At 45.5% G+C, this 12,367-nt stretch overlaps 1 protein-coding gene across 2 annotated transcripts in view; it reads left to right on the forward strand.

Moving 5' to 3' along the window:
• The window catches only part of LOC100382101 (uncharacterized), a 40,950-nt gene that overhangs the window by 15,006 nt on the left and 13,577 nt on the right, over window positions 1-12,367 (forward strand). Inside the window, exon 3 of one of the 2 annotated variants that reach the window (NM_001174862.1) lies at window positions 9,635-9,707. The gene's annotated coding sequence lies outside the window, so the exon portion shown is untranslated. Of the gene's footprint in view, window positions 1-9,612; window positions 9,708-12,367 lie in introns of those variants that run through there. The other variant, XM_023300544.2, reaches the window with a different exon arrangement.

Consider the following 12,367-nt stretch of genomic DNA (forward strand, 5'->3'; position numbering starts at 1 on the left):
TAGAACGTGACAGCCACTATATGTTGGCAAGAATTGTGAGGACGAGTAGGACGAGCATGCATCATGACATACAATTTTAAGTTAAACCCCATATGTAGTAGCTTAGTACATGTTTCATCCGTCCTATTCATGCTACCTATATTTGCTTTTCTATACTACCTTTTCGTATTCACAAAGCCTTGAAACTCTGTTCATTTGGTGGACCTAGAGATTATAAGGTACAATTAACAAAAGGACCTTCAACAGTGCACGACATGTCCCAATGAAAGAAATGTCTTCGAGTCCCCAAATATGTTATTGAGATTTCAGATGTTAACCATAAACCAGGTTTAACCTCCTCGTAATATTCCATAAAGGTGTTATATCATAAAGATCTGGTCACTCGAAGATGAGTTATCGAGTTTTACGAGATAAAGTGGAACCAATACACGAAAGATGAAGCCACATGGGAATCGAAGGAATATTTGGAAGAACATGTGCTTGAGTTCCTAGGTTCTTGTAAGTCCTAGGTTTTGTGTAGCTTGTCTTTAATATAAACCAATAGGGGCACACCCCTGCCTTGTAGGAGTAATGGGGAAATAAGCCAGTGACGCATTTCCTTTTCTATTACCTAGCCTAGAGTTTTAAGTCTCGGGACAAGATTTCTTTTTAGGGGGGAAGACTGTAACACCCCTGGTGTTACAATAACTAAAACCTTGTCATGTCATCATCTGCACTTGCATTAACTGCTTGATACACCTAGAATGCATTCACTAGGTCAAAAATTTTCAATGAATGTGGTGTTGTGTTTAAGAGTATAGGGCTCAGATTAAGAACTTTGCTTAAGACATGGGAAGAGATGTCGTCTCTTGAGCAAGTAATTAGTTGGCTTGGAATTTAAAGTATTAAAGGTAAGACTTAGGACCTAGAGCAACTTTGCTTTCAAAGGTGGGTTAAGTGGAAGAATTAATTGAGGAACTATATTAACCTTAAAAACCTTAAGTGAGATTTCAAAACCTTGTTTGGAATTATGGATAAACAAAACAACTCCTAAACCAAGGACACTTTGGACATGAGCTTCATATACTAGAGTTGATTTGAGATTAAGGAGTCGCTTGTCTTTTAGGAGTATGGATTGAGTTGGTAAATCACTAGATGAGAAGGAATCACATTTAAAACTCTAAACTAGCCCAAAAGTGGAATTCAAAATCTAGAGGCAATTGGGCAACAGTCAAAGTGCCAAAGTTGTAGAGTTTGGAAAAGTGAATAACTTTCTTATTTGGAGATTCCCATGTTGTGTGGAAGAATTTGGGGGTTAAGTACAAAAATTCAGTTTTGAGTTTAGATTGGAATTTCTGAAAATAATATCAACTAGCCAACTTTGGACCATTGTAACTTTTGATTTATAAGCAGTTTGGAGATGGTCGCTGTAGCTAAGTTGTAGAGCTATCCTAGGTGAATAAACTTGTTTAAGTTACTTAACCTTAAAGCCATATGTAACTAGGTGTAAAACTGGTCCAAATTGGGAATATTAGAATCTGAATTTCAGATTTAGTGCATAATTCAGCAGTGCAGTTTTTGTATTCTAAAGAAAACTTGGAGCATGTTGGTGGCTGATCTATACAGTTATTGGTTAAAGTTTCTGTACCAAAGTGAAAGATCACATGTTGATGTATAAGTTTGGTTAATGGTTATAGCCCTAAAGCTATTTGGAACTTGGAGTAAAACTGGTCCAAATAGAGCTATCAGAGATTGTCAAATTCAGACTTGGAGTAAATTCAGATTCTGAATTTCTGTGTTTGATGCAAACTTTGGGCTAGTGTGGTTTGGAATCCACGAGGTTTTTGTTAATGGTCACTGTACAAGACTTGTAGAGGAACTATAGGAGTATAAATTTTATTCAGTAACTTACCCCTAAACCTATATGATACTAGTAGAAAAGGTACTCCAAAGAAGGATTGGCAGATTCCTGAGTTTTCAGATTGTAAATAATAGCTAAGTCTGAAATTCAGTATTTTGAGACTGACCTTGGAGCATCTTTATGGTAAATCTAAAGAGCTTTGGGCTGTGATGTTTATGGAGGAAGTAAAGACCATATGATGTTGAACAAATTTGTTTAAGTTAGTTTGATTTGGTTTTACACTAAAATTGGAGAAAAGGTGGCTCAAAGCTGAACTATCAGATTGGTTGGGCTGAATTTGTGTCACACTCTGAAATCTAAATTTCAAGTTAGGGTGCTTTGTTTGGGGCTGTTTTGTGGTTAATCTGTGTGGTTTGGCATTATAGTTTCTATAGCAACGTTGGAGACCACAGTAAAGTAAACAAGTTTTCTGGAGTGAGGCAGACTTAGTGCAGTTTTCTGAAACTGAATTTCAGTACAATTTGCTGAACTTCAGAGCTCTTTTGTGGCCAATCCATAAAGTGTTGGACCATGGTGTCTATAGTGAATTGTCAAACCATAGAAAGGTGAACAACTCTCTTGAGATGGGTTGGGTCAGGTACTGCACAGAAACCTGAGTTAAATGCCCTCAAACATTCACTGTCAATAGGTGCTATGAACTGAATGGGATTCGAAAGCTAAAATCGAATTTCAGTAAATTGTGACCAACTCCAGAGTATTATAACTTGAGATCGAGGCACTTTTGGCTCTGGGCGGCTGTTTAAGATTTGAATCCTATAGTATGGTAAACAAGTTCCCTTAGGCAAGCTTGTCCAGGTGCTGCATAAAAAGTGGAGTAAAATGTGTTTCAATTTCCTCTGTTAGGTGTTGATTGCAGTTTCTGTTTTAGTTAACAGGAGCAGCAGGTTGGGGTTTCGGTCAGTTTTTGGCAGCCCTTTTGTGTTGATCCCAGGGTTATGAATTCTGGATCTTCTAGTAGAGTCTTAATGGATGCTTTGGTGTACAATTTTCATGTAGAGTGATCCCTCTGTCACAGCTGGGAGGGTGAGATAGGTGGGTGTAAGCAGGAAGGGGTGCAGTGGAATAGAGGTGAGAACAATTCGGTTTACTGCATCTAGAATCAGATTAAAGACGAAAGAAAGATCTCTGCACCCTTATGTAATCCACTGATGTGCACTAATAGAGATATGCATTGAGGGGACAATAAAGTGTCTAGAGGCCTCACTCCCTTGCTAATAATATCCAAATTTTGGTCCCATTAATGCCTGTCCGCGCTGGAGTTCTTATTTATTCCTTCTCCTATTAGTATCGTCGGGCAGGTTGATATTTTGGCTGGTGTGAAGCGGCCAGGTGCACTAACGTGCTAGGCTGTGAACCAGCGTGGAGCATGTAAGCAAAGACACGTAACCATGTCCATGCAGCCACTGACGTCTTGAGTCCTTGTGCACTGTGTATTAGTCGAGCCTGGGCGCCTGCCTTGCCTTCTTATTCAGTTGTCTCAAGGTTAGTTCAGGGAAGCTTTCTCTGCTGTCTTGGTGTTCTAGCTTGAGTAACCGTGTGCTGGTTGTGGTTCTTGTGTCCACAGCAGCATCAGTCGTTGGGTTCTAGTTCATCGTGTGCCGTCGTCCCGTGTGGTGACCATAGCCACCGGATTCTTACCTCACCATGGCCAGGGATCCTCAAAGGTTTCCTCGACCGTGTGGTGCTTGTTCTGTACTCACTTAAGGTCAGTGAAGCTCATCAACTTGGAATTTTTAACTCTACTATTTTGTGCTGGCTGGAACAGAGCTCCGCCGCCGTGATTTGGCGTCGTGAATTACCTCTGCGCCGACCCGTTAACTCGCACCATTTCCGATCGAGTTCACGCGTGCACTATAGTTTTGTGAGATCACTGAAGCTCTATGAATCCTTAGTTCGAGCTCTACCACGCGGCGTTCACGGGATCAGGCTCATTGAACTTAGCTTGCCGCCACCGCTGTCGAAAGATCGGTTTTAGGATCTCCATGGGACAAATAAGTACCTACCTGATTCGCCATAGTTTGAGGGTTGTGTTTGTGTCCTTGCTATCGTCAGACTTACATCACGGTGGTCGATTTGGCGTCGGCTCGCTAGAGATTTGAGCGACGGTGTCACGGCCGAGTTTGCGCAAAAGCAAAGAAGAGGGGGGCCTATGTGCGTACGTCAGAGAGACAATAAAACAGTGGTCGGACCTCGTCTTAATTGTTTTGCGTGGTGGGGTTCCCTGTGCAAGAATACACGTGCGGGCACGTGCTCCCGTCTGTGGGCTGACTATGCCTAGAAACATGCCGGCTGGGTCAGTTTCAGCCCGGGTTTAATGATTTTCCTTTATTCATTTTTCTGAGAGCTTGTTAATTATGTCACAAATTATAGAAATATGGTAAAATCATGGGACAAATTTTATGGAGTGTCTAAATTGGTAAGCTCTCTGGTAAAAGTGTTTTTGGGATCTTTAGTGCAGTTTACGAATTTTAAGTAATTAAAGTGTGCTCTAAAAAGGATTAATTGAATATTTAGGGAGCAAATGTGAGCACCAAAAATTGTGAAAACTTGTGCAGAGTCTTGTTATCAGAAGATAAACTCTTGGTAAAAGCTTGGGGCTGTTTGTAAGCCATTTGCTCAGAAATCCTTGTAGAGTCCCTAATTGGAATAATACGAAGAACATAATCACATGTGGATTAGAACTTTGGAAGAAGGAACAAGTTTAACAAGTGAAACCTGATCTTTGGATAAAGAAGCAAGAGTGCCTAGTGGGATCTAGATTTTTGGCGTAGTTTGAAGATTGTTCTAATCCTCTAGATGTTCAAGTCGTAGGATTCAAGTCAAAGAAGTAAGTCCTTACTTAAGGCAAGCATAGAGTTCTTGGTTATGGAGACAGAGTTCCCTGGTATGGTTTGAGAGCTTAGTGATGATATTAGAATGTTTAGCTCCCCTGTTGTTTGGTTAGTTTTGTGTGCACCTTTAGTAAGGTGTAGTTTGTATTGCTTTAAAGTGTCTTCTTTGCAGTTGCATAAGTATATGCATTCATGTTCATATCATTTCATGTAGAGCTCCCAGCAGAAGGAGTGTAAATTCAAGATGAAGTGGTTGTGGAAGAGGAGTTTGCTTAGTGCCTATTCATCAAGTGGATGGAGCTATCTAACTGGGTATTAGATAGAGGGATCTAGAACCACTTCACTGCAACAAAGGCAAGCCCCGGTGCATGCAACCCCTTCCTTGTGTTTTTAAATAATTTTTGCACACTTTAGGTCTAGTGAAATGTGCATTAGGTTTATAGGAGTTGCTTGGAACCCTTTGATGCATTGCCTTCCTTGATATCCATACCTTTATAGATACTTCTGGTGAAGTATCAAAATATGATTTACAAAAATGCTTAGCCCTGCTCAGATCTTGTGGATAGAGGTTGTCTTTTGCATTAAGGCCTAGCTCAGGGGTTATCCTGAGGAAAGATGGCTTCTACCTGCAAGAATATTTTCATTGAGAGCGTGGTGGGATCTTACGGCAAAGTTCCCTTTGATGCTCTTTTCATCCTAGGAACATAAACAATCCTAAGGATGGAAGTACTTAAATCGGGACTTGGGCTAGGAACAGGTGATGTTCTACCCAGGTTAGTTAAGGATTGGATGCGTATGTAGGCCTGTTGATCAAGGACTATCTTATCTAGCCACATGCCCTGGAAATGGGACAGGGTAAGCCTGAACCCGGCTATTCCATACATGAAAAGACAATCACGCACTGGGAGTGGAGAGATGGCGAGAGTGGCACGTACCCTCCTGGCAAAGGACCGCCTAAAAAGGGTGGTGTGCTCTCGGGTGGCGCGGACCTGTTCATGCAGTGGAGGATCCGTGGGAATGGTAGACATGCAAGGTTTACGAGAAACATATGTCGTGTGGTTAGAGATCCTCAGCAGAGTAAATAGATTCGGATCGCCGTTATATCCCCGGAGAGTGGAGACTTGATCTCCGACCTACAACCTAAGTCAGTATGTGAACATTATGAATAAAAATGATGTTGTATGGATGAGATGGTGAAATTAGACTAGATGCAAACAGAGTCTATTAATATTTAATCTAGCGTTAAAACATTGAAAGTAAGGATTCACTTTAGTAAGCTATTTCTACAAAAGTATCTAATTTGATCCTTGCTAAAGCCTTTTCCTTGATTCCTATTTAACCAGCATACCCTTGAGAGTCTTTTCTTTAGTCGGGTAAGTCTTTCTGAGTAATTCCATACTCAGAGTTTTATTCCCTGTTGTTTTTCAGGTTCTAACCTTGTGCTGCTGTTGATGGTGTTAAGTGCCGGTGGGCTCGGCGTTCTTATAAGTCTAAGTACCTCTTCTATACTTCTTATTGAGGATGGTCACTTGAGCTAGCATATATTTCAAACTTATACTTTTGTAATCACTCCGATAAAATAATGTAAAATTTTTGTAACCTGTAAAATTTGGTAATAAGATTTCCGCTGCAAAATTATTGTATGTGTGATTTGTGTTACTTAATCCCGCGGTTCTGGTTGTAAGTGGTTTATCCGATGTCCTTGGGTCAATCGGACGGATCCTGTTGAGTTATCTGGTGCACCTGCATGCCGTCTGAGGTCTTTGAGACAAGGACAGGTGCATGTGGGCCTGATAACTTGGGAGGTTCTGCCACAATGGTTAGCTTCATGCTAGCGCTTTATTTTAATCAATGAACATGATGAGATACAATGATGATACTATGATTTTATTCTGGATATGATGATATACTTGTGGCATTTAAGGGGACTCGAGCTGTTTCTCGAGTGCCTCTCCGTAAGGACTGGTTCGTTGGATGATCGCCCGGGAAAACAGTGCAACCATGAGGGTGGAATGGGACGCTGTTAGCTGAATAATTAGAGGAACTGAGGTGTACTTCGCTTCGCCATCGTGCCGTTAATGGGGCTCGCTCTGCCAAGGTTGGTTCGCCCCTTGGGAAGGAGTGCGGTGCATTTAGGAAACCTAACGGGTGGCTACAGCCTCAGGGAATCTTTGTAAAGGCTTCGTAGTGAATCCCTGGCCATTCACCTTGGGAGTGAATAAGGGTCTTGCAAGCCCGGGCTAGAGAGGGAATCACGACTTGTGGGTAAAGTGCGCAACCTCTACAGAGTGTTATGAAACTGATATATCAGCCGTGCTTGCGGTTATGAGCGCCCAAGGGAGCTCCATTGATTAGAGACACATTGAATCATGGCTACTTTGTTTACAGATGATGATGAGGATAATGTTGGTTTCTATTATGATTATGATTGTGATTTCTGGTATTCTTTCCATTTGGAAAGAGTACTTTTGGGTTAACAACTTGGGTTAATGTTAAAACCTGGCTCTCTACTAGTAATAATTACCTGATCAACTAAAAGCAACTGCTTGACCTTAACCCCACATAAAGCTAGTCCACTACAGCCAAACGGGACATTTGCTGAGTACGTTGATGTGTACTCACCCTTGCTTTCACAAAACACCAGGTTGCCTTTGGTGCAATCTATGCTCACATAAAGAAGAAGGTGTCGAGGCGGATCTCTAGGAGTTCCAGGACTTCGACGAGTTTGAGGATTAGGCTAGCGACCTCGCCCAGTCAGCTGCCTGTGGTGGGTTAATTTAAGTTGGCTACGTTTCGATTCTGTGTACTTTGATTTTTATATATGTAAATGGCTCTAGTCTGTAATATTATTAATTACTGTTTATTGTTATTCGAAGCATTGTGCTATGATGAGTCATTTATGTAATCGTTGTGTACGCGAATTTCTGATCCTGGCACATACATGGTTCGCATTCGGTTTACCTTCAAAACCGGGTGTGACAGGTCAGGACTGACTTTTATAGGCCCGAGAAAATGCCTTGGAAAACCAAAGGTCTCACAGTAAAACGTCACATCCCAACGGTCATATTTCAACTCCCCTAGGACCACTTCAACATGACAAGGGCAGCGTTCAACCCCCATCTCCCGAAAAAAGACATTGGGACCAGCTCACCAAGTTGAACCGGCACCTCGGGGGCTAGTGTTGGACCGAAGGTCGACCGCCCCATCGATCGTACTAATCCAACCACAATCAAACAGGTTTTGGTGCATGTACAAGAAGCGAAGAGTACTGCGCCTGGTACCGGCATCGAGGTCTTCGACTGGGACTCTTGGAGGGGATGGAGCGAAGGGCCACACTACTCGGGGGGGGGGGGGGGGGGGGGGGGGCTCGCTGCAGCCTCGCAGATGCGCCCCCGATGAATCGGACTCTTCCACTCAGCAAAATAGTCCCGACTTCGTAGAGTGAAAGGCGCATCGCACTACGCGCGTTCTATGGTGGGTTTTAAGCTACGTCATGTCACCTTCTGGGACTATTTGTAAGCCCATCTTTGGGGTAGGTTCCGTAGTATGTCTACTCTGATTATACCTCATGCCACTTTAGGCCATGTTCGGTTAGTGAGGTATTGGCCGGGATCATGGCCCAATCCACGTGGATAACCCCGGGCTAGAAAGTTTCCCAGCCCACAATAGAGTTGTGTTCAGTTAGCCCACCAGGAATTCTTCCCCAAATTTTTCTTAGTCAATTTCTCCGAGTCTGGCCCAGGATTTCACCCACGCCGCAGCGGCGTGGAACATTTCGACGTGGAGGCACGAGCACGAGGAGGGCAACACCTAGGTCTTGTGAGGTGAGGCTGGCGGTGGCACGCTAAGCTACAGCAGCAGGCGCACAACAATGGCAGCCTGGATCATGTAGAGGTGCACAATAAGGCTGGTTTCTCACCGGTAAGCACGTCCTCCTCTTCCTTTCATCGTCGATGGCATCAACAATGTCAAGTAGGAGGATATAGATCAGTGATTTTAGTTTCTTCCTGGATCAGCAGTTATAGTATCTAGATCAGCGATGTCAAGTAGGTTACGCGTCAATGATTTTAGTTTCTCCCTAGATCGAACTTGGAAGGTGGATCTGGATCGAACTTGGAATTAGTAGACGGCACAGCTAAGTCTCGATTTTACCAGGCTCCTGTTTATACTTGGAAGTAGTCTGAATGATAAATACATGCATGATGTGATGATTATAGTGTATTAGAATTGTGTTATATATTCCTAGAATTGAACGTTGGGTTTCAGGCGTTGTTTCTGGCTTTTGGGCGCTCACAACTGACAAAAAACCTGAATTATAATACATCCATATATTTTGGATGTACATATGTTAAATACGAGGAACCTGAACTATAATCATGTATTTTGGATGCACATAATACGAGGGATCATGCCTCGTGTATCAGTTGAAATAATAAATTGTTAAAAGATTATTTCTAGTAACGATTATATTAGTATCATGACAGGTTTTTGATTGGAGTAGTTCTGCTCTGCTCCTACAAGGCCCCTTTTAAGAAAAGCTAGTGAATTTAAGCTTGTATTTCAGAGATCAGTTTTATGACTGTTCCTGTCTGCTTATTAGACATCAACGACGGAGTAGAAACTATCCTAGCTAGCTAGTATGTCTTTCGGTGATGCTAGTTTGGATCATGTCTTTGTTCATCTGGTGAAAGTGATTGCAGACTGTGCTGCTAGCATTTTTTCCATTTATCCTATAATCTATAGAATTTCACGTGTTATTATGGGGTTAAAAATGTACTTGTCTATATGTATACCTTTAAAAAAATTTAAACATTTTTTAACCCCGCAATGTTTCAGTTTAGAGTACATATATTTACTTGTACTTGTCTATATGTATTTCTAACAAAACCTATTATATTCCTAGATTATCCCTGCACTAGTTCGAGTTGGAGAAGACGAACTTCCACCGTCTTGGGACCCTATATCCTCTCCTCTAGGTACTTGTTATATTCTAAATGTTCTTTATTACACCATGTTCTATTTTTGTTGGTGTTTATTTTATGTCATGAATTTTGTTTTAGTTAGCAATGTATGTGGCACTAAGAGATCACCTTAGATAGAGGAGAGATGATGATGATGACATGATGTTGTTTTTTCTCCCTATGCTACATATATTGGGTTCTAGTTCAAACATAGTAAGGGAAAAGAAGCGAAGGCATACATCAAAGTTAAGTGGCGAAGAACATGTTCAGGAGTTCAAGGTCATTTGAAGAACTGTTGGGTAGCGTTCAGGATGGAGCCTGAAATTTTCAAATCCTTGGCAAGTTATCTTAGAAGGGAGGGGTTGGTCCGTGATACAAGGATTAAGGTCGAGGAAAAGTTAGCATTCTTCTTATACATGCTCAGCCATAGTGCCTCATTTGAAGACCTAATAGAAGAATTTGGGCATAGTGGTGATACATATTGTCGGGGACCGTAATTAGGGGTACCCCCAAGACTCCTAATCTCAGCTGGTAACCCCCATCAGCACAAAGCTGCAAAGGCCTGATGGGCGCAATTCCGGTCAAGGCTCCGTCCACTCAAGGGACACGATCTCGCCTCGCCCGAGCCAAGCCTCGGGCAGGAACGGTAGACCAAGGCAGATTCACGCCTCGCCCGAGGGTCTCCTCAAGCAACGGGCGCACCTTCGACTCGCCCGAGGCCCAGCTCGGGCAGGCTTCACAGAGAAGCAACCTTGGCCAGATCGCCACACCAACCGACCGTATCGCAGGAGCATTTAATGCAAGGATCGCCTGACACCTTGTCCTGACGCACGCTCTCTAGTCGACAAGGCCAAAGTGACCGCAGTCACTTCGCCCCTCCACTGACTGACCTTACAGGAAAACAGCGCCGCCTGCGCTGCTCTGACTGCTGTGCCACCTGCCAGGGTGAGGCTGATAGCAGCCAAGTCCAGCCTCGGGCGCCATAGGAAGCTCCGCCTCGCCCGACCCTAGGGCTCGGACTCAACCTCGACTCCAGAAGACGGTCTCCGCCTCGCCCAACCCCAGGGCTCGGACTCAACCTCGACTCCGGAAGACGGTCTCCGCCTCGCCCGACCCCCGGGCTCGGACTCAACCTCGACTCCGGAACACGGTCTCCGCCTCACCCAACCCCAGGGCTCGGACTCAACCTCGACTCCGGAAGACGGTCTTCGCCTCGCCCGACCCCCGGGCTCGGACTCAACCTCGACTCCGGAAGACGGTCTCCGCCTCGCCCGACCCCAGGGCTCGGACTCAACCTCGACTCCGGAAGACGGTCTCCGCCTCGCCCGACCCCCGGCTCGGACTCAACCAAGACTCCGGAAGACGGTCTCCGCCTCGCCCGACCCCCGGGCTTGGACTCAGCCTCGACCTCGGAGGAGCCACCGCCTCGCCCGACCTTGGGCTCGGATCGACCATGTCGCAGGGGGTACATCATTACCCTACCCCTAGATAGCTCAGGCTACGGGGAACAAGACCAGCGTCCCATCTGGCTCGCCCCGGTAAAACAAGTAATGATGGCACCCCGCGTGCTCCATGACGACGGCGGTTCTCAGCCCCCTATGGAAGCAAGGATACGTCAGCAAGGATCCGACAGCCCCGACAGCTGTACTTCTACAGGGCTCAAGCGCTCCTCTGACGGCCACGACGCCACATGAACAGGGCTCCAACACCTCTCCGACAGCCATGTCGGCATGTACATGGGGCTCTGGTTCCCCTCTGCTAGACACGTTAGCACACTGCTACACCCCCCGTTGTACACCTGGACCCTCTCCTTATGTCTATAAAAGGAAGGTCCAGGGCCCTCGTATAGAAAAAGGTGGCCGCGCGGGAGGACGGGCTGACGCACAGGCTCTCTCACTCCTCCCTCGCGAACGCTTGTAACACCCTACTGCAAGCGCATCCGCCCTGGGCGCAGGACAACACGAGGTCGCGGTTCCCCTTACTGTTTTCCCCCCTTGTGTTCCGTCTCGCGTCGACCCATCTGGGCTGGGACACGCAGCGACAATTTACTCATCGGTCCAGGGACCCCCCGGGGTCGAAACGCCAACAGTTGGCGCGCCAGGTAGGGACCTGCTGCGTGTTGATGAACAGCTTCTCGTCAAGCTCCAAATGGGTAGCCTCCAGCAACCTCTCCAACCCGAGATGATTCTCCGTTTCGGGAGTCTTGAGTTTATGTCCCTCGACAGCATCTACGACATGATACTCCTTCCTTCGCCGCGCGACAACGAGAATGGCGGCCGTCAGCCCGCCCGCCGGCGGCGGAATCGACGACATCTTTCCCGCGTGATGGAAGAACAGCATCCGGGTCTGTCCCGTCACCTTCCCCATCGACGGAGGAGGCGGGGCAACCATGGCCATGCAGGAGGCAGCGCCTCGTTGGCTGTCGAGCGAGTCGACGGTGCCGGCGCCCCAGCCGGGGACACGTCGGGCGTTGACCTCGCGTTTGAGACAAAGACGAGCGTTGTTTCCCCGCAACACGCCAACCCCAAGCAGACGGACGATGCCAGCACGCTCGTGAAGGACTTGCTGGGCGTTAGCCTCGTACCTGAGATAACGGTGCAGTCCGTCCCCGACGCGACTTCGTCAGCATCCGTCGATCAAGAGGTACCGTCTATTTCCCATCCTGTGCCTTTTAG

The sequence above is a fragment of the Zea mays genome, chromosome 7, assembly GCF_902167145.1.
Source record: "Zea mays cultivar B73 chromosome 7, Zm-B73-REFERENCE-NAM-5.0, whole genome shotgun sequence".
Classification (NCBI taxonomy): Eukaryota; Viridiplantae; Streptophyta; class Magnoliopsida; order Poales; family Poaceae; genus Zea; species Zea mays.